Source organism: Macrobrachium rosenbergii, chromosome 4 (assembly GCF_040412425.1).
Source record: "Macrobrachium rosenbergii isolate ZJJX-2024 chromosome 4, ASM4041242v1, whole genome shotgun sequence".
NCBI lineage: Eukaryota > Metazoa > Arthropoda > Malacostraca > Decapoda > Palaemonidae > Macrobrachium > Macrobrachium rosenbergii.
The window spans coordinates 32,024,157-32,033,197 of NC_089744.1; the positions used below are offsets into that span (position 1 = coordinate 32,024,157).

The following is a 9,041-nucleotide window of genomic DNA, read 5'->3' on the forward strand; positions in this document are numbered from 1 at the left end:
TTCCCGAGCTCTAGACTCAGACAGTCAGTTTCTCATCTAATCAGTCTAGGTTCACAATCAAGTTGAGTGTGGAATGACTGGATTCCGTTACTCCTTAATTCCAGGCCAAAATACATGCTGGAGTTGGATAAGCTACAGGCAAGTACAATTGGGTATCCATTTCCCTGTCTGAGACAGGGAAGCATCGCCTTCATCCTCTCTCTCTTCTAACAAGGGGGGAAAGAGGACATTGTGGTTTAGCCCTGAACCCCTTAATTATAGTAACGAGAAGTAAGCTGCCCTCTGACTTTCATTCATTTAAGGGAGATGTCGTGATTCTCCAAAATATTTCTTACTGAATAACATCTTCTTGCTTTAGAATGGACACTGGCCAACTTTTTCTCCAGATTGGTAGGAGGTTACAGGTGCCATATCGTCCCCCACTTGCTGGGCATCTAGGATCATGGCAATCCCATGGTGGCTTTCAACCCCATTCAGTTGATGAGGACTGACCACCCACATAAGGAGTAAGCCTTTTACAAAAAAGTCAATGGTTTGTATTCCCTGAGGAACAAATAAAAAAATCTTGAATAATTTGTTTTTTCCTATGTATGCTAATCCCCTGCTCAGTCCCTGCAGTCACAGGACAAGTGAAGGCAACAGTCATTCAGTGAGGATACTCCCCTACTCAATTATTACCACCTAGTTAACGATCTTGTTACCAATTTTTCTACCAGTTTCCAGCTAGTGCTGAAAGACACTCAAATATATATATATATATATATATATATATATATATATATATATATATATATATATATATATATATATATATATATATATATATATATATATATATATATATATATATATATATATGCTCTGGTTTGTATACCTAGAAACATACAAATTGTTATTGAAAATTTGTTATTTTCAAAATAAACAAGTTTTTATACCCACCCATCAATCATAATTAGCCTTATTTCCTGGGAAACACTCTGCCACACCAATTTGAAGATTTGAAAGAAGGAAAGCCCCACTGTGCATGTCCAGTACACAGTTCACTTTGGTAACTAGTGTTTCTCATTCCTCTGTACCACATCCAACCTGGAAGAGTGTGGGGGACAAGTAGGTGGTCATTACAGATTATGACTGATGGGTTTGTGTAAATTTTGTTTTTACTGTACAATACAACCATTTTTATACAAAACGCATTAATCATAATTTGCAGAATCACAATTTAGGAGGGAGGTTATAGGAGATCCTCTGAAGATAATACAAGCCCTAGATATACAACAGACCAGGTAGCTTCTCTAAGTAATGGGTGCAATGGAAGATGTTACCTGAATAGTACATGTTCCAAGCATATGAGGCATAATGGTGGGTACTTGATGAAAACCACACCTTCATGTGCACTAAAGGGATGAGGGATGAATAACTAGAACCTCTTGACCTGTGGTGTATGATCCACTGTGATTATCTTACTCGATGAGAAACATCCATAGTGAGCTGCTAGTATAGATAAAAGCATGTCACGGAAACATGCTAAGCCCAAAGGACTGCTGTAAGAGTAGCAGAGAGCCCCTGTTTAAAATAAATAGCAGAGAAGAAATGGGTACTTGAAGTTTGAGGGCATTGATCCTGTGTTGTGTGTGGGGTTCCTAGCAAACATGTAACTATGCGTGACCAGGAATCTCTCAAAGCCAACACAAAAGAGAGGTCTTGAGAGATTCCAGTTCCATGCAGCTTGAGAAAAGGGACAGATGAAAGTGAGAAGGCTGGAAAGATACAAACTGCTAGAGGCACAACTTGAGAGCCCCCATAGGACAGATAAGAAAAACTAAAGGAGAAGAGCAAGGTAAGGCAGCAAAAGCCAGGGAATCCTATAGTGAGACATTACCAGGAGATTCTTGGAACTGAAAGAACTTTTCCAGCAGCTACTATGAAACTGCCAAGGATCAGGATTGCATTGCAAATGTCTCCCAAGGGAGGGATCCTGATGAACCAAGACCCTGAGGACTACATCCTGGCACAAAGCAACATGAAGAAACCAGCCATGGAGGCAACGGTGAATTAACAGCTTCCTAAAAAAGAAACTGGGAAAAAAACCCTAGGCCATGTCCATAGAACCATAGAACAAAGGGGTTTTGAGACGACTCCAGAAGGATCCTAGGTGCCTGTTGCCCTTCCTTTGAAATATGGGCGGACCGTTAGATGGCATGGGGCCATATCACCGTTGCTTTGAAGGGGCCAGATCTAAAAGGTTGACATATTGGCCAAAAAAGTAGCAAGCACATCCCAACACCTCTCTCAAAGTCAAGATCACTGCAATAAATCAATACCCATGGAGATACACGTCCAAAGAATGAGGCCAGACAACAAGGCAGCGAGGATCCTCTGATGAGTTGAGAGGCAGTATGCAGAATAGGGCCATAGACCCACTATAGAATAGTGTGGACTCAGTAAAGAGGTGAAATGTTTCGAGAGACGGAGGAATGGGGTGTGCAAACATGGATTAGTTTTGAGTCAAATGTACCAAAGGAACTGTGCTTCCTGATTTTATGTCCCCAAGAAATCCAATGCATCCCTTGATACCACCATCAAAAGTAAGTCATTGGAGTGATAAACTGTCCTGAGAGCTAGAGGATCAAGCCTTACAAACATGTCCCTTGGTCCAGAGTAGTAAGGAGTCAGTGCACACCGATCCCCAAACAATCTGCAAAAGACTTAAAGAAATTGAAAGATTCAGCATCAAGTGCCATCATCTACATCTGACAAATGAGAAGGAAAGGATACAATTGGCCACAATGGTGGGCAGGAACTCATGTCGAGGAACAGGAGGAGGACCACTGCAATACAACTCTAAAACCATCCCAGTACAGAAATGCTCTCACACCTAAATCTTCCAAACAAGCCCTGAACAGTGAAGGAGAGGTAGGAGGGGACAGCAAAATGTTAACTTCTCCAGGATCTTCTATTTCCAACAGATGAAAAAGGGTCAAGGTTACCAGGACTAGCAAGAGAACCCAGGAAGTGGAAGGAGCAGAAAAGGATGACAATACCTTGGGTTGCCAAAAGGAAAAATTACAAGGTGGAAAGGAAGAAGGCAGGCTTTGCCCTCAAAATCACAGAGTTGAAAGGGAAGAGCACAGTGTAAGGAAATGTGTCTGACTTCTACCATAGATTTATCGTAATCCTCCCCTGCTTCCTCAGGAGCAGAGCTTTGTCAAAAGAAGCATGCCACATGGGACCTATTAAGGCAAACCTGCCATCATCATTGTGACACCAGCATGTACGAGGTGTGATCATAAAGTATCAGGACTGTTGCTTTAGTAAAGGAGCTAAAATACACAGAATGAGGCCACTTTGCACAAATTGACCTTGACCCCCACTCTGCATGCACGCTAAGTTTTTAGCATCCTAGCTCACTTCAGCTCTTTACAGCAGTACTTGGAAGGAACGTGTGCAGTGTGTGGTCATCGCATTAACTATGATGGAGGAAGTTGAGCAAAGGAGTGTATGAGCCGCACACGAGTGTACGAGTGGTTCAGATGTTTTCAAGATGGCCGACAAAATGTCGCTAGTGATGAACGTTCTGGGAGACCTGCAACCAGCAGAACTGAGACAAACATTGCAGTTATGCATGCAGCTGTGAGGGAAAATCGTCGAATCACCATCCATGAGTTATCGGAGGATGTGCAGATTAGTTATGGTTTAGTTCAGTCCATTCTCACTGAAGACTTGGGTATGAGATGCTTGTCTACCAAGTTTGTGCCAAAACTGCTTTCAGCTGACCAAAAAGAAACTCGGTTTTCAGTTGCACAAGATCTCCTTGATTGTGGCGAGAACGATAAAAACTTTTTTAAAAATGGTTATAACGGGTGATGAATCTTGGGTTTGTGGCTATGACCCCAAAACCAAGTCTCAGTCTTGCATTGGAAGACCCCAATCTCTCCAAGACTGAAGAAAGCACAAATGAGCCAGAGCAATATGAAGATACTGTTGGCCATTTTCTTCGACTACAAGGGAATTGTTCTCATGAGTATACTCCACCTGGTCAGACAGCAAACAAGGAGTACTACTGTGACGTGTTGCGGCATTTGTGGGATACTATTTGTCGGAAAAGACCAGAATTTCATGTGTCTGGTGATTGGCAATTGCACCAAGACAACACACCTGCCCATTCAACGCAGCTTGTGCAGCAGTTTTTGGACAAGCGCAACATCCCCCCAGGTCCAACAACCACTGCATTCCCCAGATCTTGCCCCTTGCGACTTTTTCCTCTTTCCAAAAGTCAAATCCCACTTGAAAGGAAGGTTTCAGGACGTTGAGGAGATCCAAGTGAATGCGACGAGGCAGCGCTGATTATACAAGAAAACGAGTTCCAGGAATGCTTCCATCAATGAAAACAGTGCTAGATAAATTGTGTGGCTTCCGAAGGGGACTACTTTGAAGGAAATTAAATGCTAAAATGGTATGTGTTGTAGCTTTCTTTTTATAGCACCAGCCCTGATACTTTATGATCACACATCATAGAGTGAGGACCAAATTTAGAGAATCAACACACACTGAATGGGAGGGTAAGCCAGGCTAACACTGGCCATAATTTGTCAAAGGCAAACTAACAACACAAACCCCCATGACAAACCAGTGATCAAATGGCATGGCCAGGGAAGTGAGGGACTAAGCAAATCTGGAGAACAGACCATATCCAGAATACCTCTTGAAACAAAGAATGGAAAGAGGAAAGCAGTGCCCACCACTTGAAGAGTCGACAAACACATTGCAGAAGCCACAACATCCAAATCATGAGAAGAAAGGGTCTAGAATTGAGCTGCTAGAGAAAGACCAGTGATGCCAGCTGGACACTCCACTGTCAAACTAGAGAGCAGCGACCTGGAGCCAAGAAGTTACATGGATTGAGAAGAACAAGGTGAACATACAGGAGGTCATATTGAAGGAGCTCTTGGAGGGAGGCTGAGTATTAACACAGAGCAAGCAGGAAAGAGATCACCTGACACGCACAGAATCTGCAACAACGGGTGCCAGTGCAACTCATGGACATCAGCAGAGCAGAGAGTAGAGACCCTGAATAATGTCTAGATCACTAAGACCTAGTAGACACTCCTCTTAGAGGTGATGTGAGACACAACAGATCAGGGGAATTGGGTTCCTTGAGTCACAAGACATATACTCAACAGAAAGAAATAGCTGAAATTCTTAGAGATGCTGATGATTATAGTGACCCTAAGGATTTTAGTGACGCTACCAAATTATCCAATTCAGAATCAGTGTATTATGATGCCAATGATGGTAGCACTGTTGCTTTGCTGAGTGATCATCATAGATCCTTGGAGGATCCCAGTGAGAAATTTACAGTTCAAAATAAGGCCATGAAGAATTTTGAGGTTTTTGATATGTTTTAATTACTGTGAATGAAACTACAGCTTTGCCAAGGAGCTTTTGGATGAAAAGCCAGATGCTTAGCCTCAAAATTATTGTGTATGAATGTGGTATGATACAACTGTAAATGAAAAGGTCTTCATATGCTTGCTTTTTTTTATTTACACTGGTGGTGATATACAGTACAATATAATGAATGGTGTCATGATTTTCCCATGTCTGCTAAAGTTGTTTTTGCACTAATGGATCCTCATTTAGACAAAACATTACCATTATATGTACAGCTTTTTTCTTTTAGTGTTTTTATATACAAATATATAAAAATATAAAATTCAAAAGTATGTTTTATAGTATCTGAATTGTATGGTTTGTTATAATAATAAATTTCACTTCAACAGCGGCCCAGTAACATTCTTTCCCCACGACAATAATAAAACATTATTATTGTCGTAGGGAAAGAATGTTACTGGGCCATTGTTGAAGTGAAATTTATTATTATAACAAACAATGCATCAGATGCTATAAAACATACTTTTGATTTTTATATTTTATATACAGTATCTGTATATACAAACACTAAAAGAAAAAAGTAATTTTTACTGTGAACAGAGCAGTAAAAAATTTACTCCTTATAAAAAAAAAACCTGTTAATACACAAAAAGAATATTCTCTGAAAATCTAAGCTTAGTGTCCAGTAACCAATTTGCAAAGTATATCTGAGTATAAAACCTCTAACACAGGAGATACCAGACATTGCTGAAATTACTATAGAAATAAAAATTTCTGAAAAAGGCTAAGCAAGGGCAAAAAATGACAACAGCAGAAACCATCCTGCTAAATGAGAGAATCTTAGCAGGGATACAAAATTAATTAAAACAAAAAAGTTTGTGTGTTTGCAATAAGAAAAATGCCTACCAAAAGCAAAAGTGCAAAACTTTATACAAGAATGTTGGAGCCTAACATAATCAGAAACATTAGTTGGCAGACAGTGGACTGTGAACTGGGCATCCACAGTAAGACTTTTCTTCTTTTTAACTCTTCACGCCAAGTATGGCTGGTCCGTTTAACATGGAATAAAGCTAATCATGATTAATGGGCTTTATGTAACAAACATCATAAAATTAGAGCACAGATACTATAGTAGGGGAATTCTGTAGTAGAATTTGTGATATACTGAACTTATGAAAAGAAGAATCCAAGTTTCTAAGAAATCCCAAGACAGAGGCAACACTGTCTAATACTTATGGGCAACATTTTGTATACTATGTGGTGTACAGATTAGCACTGATCAATATATTAGTAAACTATTAGTAATAGTGGAATTTATTATAATAAAGCTAAAAGAACCTGTACTTCTGGTGTTGAGTTTTAATATAACATTTTTCTTGAGTTTAAACATTTCAAATATCTCTGGTATGTTTAAAGTATCTTATGTCTGGCCATGAAACTTCTAGGTAAGATTATGTTAACTAGCATAAAGAAATTTCATACAAGTCCACATACTGGGTGATGAGGACAAAAGGAAATGTACATTTCATACCAGTCTAGCAGCAACTCTGATCATCATCTGATTAATCTGATTTATCAGTATTGTTTATTAGCAGTACAGCATTTGCTTGTCTGGTAAGAAGACTAATATCAAAAAGGAATTCAACATCATCCACTTGTCAGTTGTATGCTGTAGGTGCATATGTCCCTAAAGTTGCCCTGATTCACTTGACTGACATCGATATAAGAGCACAGAGAAGACCTTTAGTGTTTGGTCAACATTAGAATGTAGAGTAGAATAGAATACAGTATACAATTTAGGCCAAAGGCCAAGTGTTGGGACCTAGAAGGTCATTCAGCACTAAAAGGAAAATTGAGAGTAAAAGGTTACAAAGGTGTAACAGCAGGAAAACCTTGCAGTTGCATTATGAAACAATTGTTAGAAGAGGGTGGGAAGTAAGATGGAAGAAAGAATATGAATGGAGGTACAGTAAAAGGAATGAAAGGGGTTGCAGCTAGAGGCTGAAGGGACGCTGCAAAGAACCTTCAGTAATGCCTACAGTGCACTGTGCATGAGGTGCACTGACGTCACTTACCCCCCTACAGGGAACACTGGAATGTGATTAATTCTTCAATGGGTTTATTATCCTGTACAACAAAACCTCCTATACTATTTCCATATTGGATAACGGTTGGTGTTGTTGAACTTTATCCTCTGCTGATGTGATTGTAAATAGTTTAACAAAACTTCTTGAATCTTGGTTTTGTTTGGAAAAGAATGGAAAATAATTAGAACAGGAAAATGTTGAGAAAGTTTGACAGCAGAATGTACAGAAAGCAAAGGAAACTTTATCATTATTAGTTATTCTAACCATACCAACAAGAAGGGCTACAAACTCATGAACATATGAAATGCTGCTAAGACCTTTTAATATACAGTAATTACAAGTGCCATGTAGTACACTGCATAGGCAGTAATTCCCTTTCTGGTTACCCTCCACTAACATCTAGCAACTTAACAAATTCTTTATATCCCCTATAATTCAACCCCTGGACCAAAATGTAACACAAAAGCTCCTGGAAGAGTTTTGCCTTTTTTTAATATCACCAATTCATTGTATCTCATTGGTGAATTGTTCAGAAGTAAGCATTCAGCACAAATCAACTTCCATCTGACTTTTCCAGTAAATAAAGTTTTTGCATCTCAAGTTTGTAAACATAATACACTATCTCAGCCTGTGAATACTAAACTAAGAAACTAATTACTTGGCAAACTGCAGTGTCTTATCACTTAAGAAAAACAAAGAAAAAGCATGCATTGATCTCATAATACAGAAAGCAATCAGGATTTGTATGGTATACCCATGAGTTTCTTTATAGTGTGGTGCTCATGTACAGTGTCTTTCAGAATCAGGCAGTCCCCGGGTTATGACGGATCCAACTTATGACGTTCGAGTCATGATGCTTTTCAGATCCAGAAATTACGGTTTATGACGTTCCGGGTTACGATGGTCCGATGGAAGAAATATACAAAACGGCAGAATAATCAAAATTTGTTTTTTGATGAAAACTCAATAAAAATGCAGTTTACATCGTTTTTAATCAATACATTAAAAGAAAGGTTTTCTTAGGGTTTTTGACGATTTTTTGGTTTGTGACAATAATCGGCTTAAGGGTATCGACCTCCGCATTTTGGTGATATTGGCTCAAATTCGTGAAAATTAGTTATCATATTTCCACAGATCTGGGTCCCGGCCAACACGTAAGATAATATCGAAATATGAAGCCCTTTTAAACGGTTTAAAAAGAGAATTAAAGGTCTGGTTAGGGGTGGTTTTACTATTTCATTTGATTCATTCTTCAGGTATTTCTATTTCTTTTCATATGCCATTATACAATATGTTTTCCTGAAGATGGCAACGCCCAGGACTGAATAACGCGAGCCAGTTGTCCCGAGAGAGAATTTTATATTTCTTTGATGTAAGTATTTGTTATTTTCAATCCATTGCAACAACTTTGACGTCAATTGTGTATTATATATATTTGTTTATGAGGGAAGCAAGCTCTATTAATATCAAAAATCTTGAAGCTAAAAGTATAGACAGCTAATGTTATGGCTTTCACAAGTTGCCACCAATCGTATTTTTTACGAAGCCCGCTCTGAGTGAAAT

At 39.0% G+C, this 9,041-nt stretch overlaps 1 protein-coding gene across 2 annotated transcripts in view; it reads left to right on the forward strand.

Annotated features, from left to right (window-relative positions):
* The window catches only part of LOC136832257 (beta-1,3-glucosyltransferase), a 132,718-nt gene extending 124,173 nt beyond the window's left edge, over positions 1 to 8,545 (forward strand). Inside the window, exon 14 of one of the 2 annotated variants that reach the window (XM_067093154.1) lies at positions 8,279 to 8,545. The gene's annotated coding sequence lies outside the window, so the exon portion shown is untranslated. The remainder of the gene's footprint in view (positions 1 to 8,278) is intronic. The other variant, XM_067093131.1, reaches the window with a different exon arrangement.
* The last annotated feature ends 496 nt before the right edge of the window (positions 8,546 to 9,041 follow it).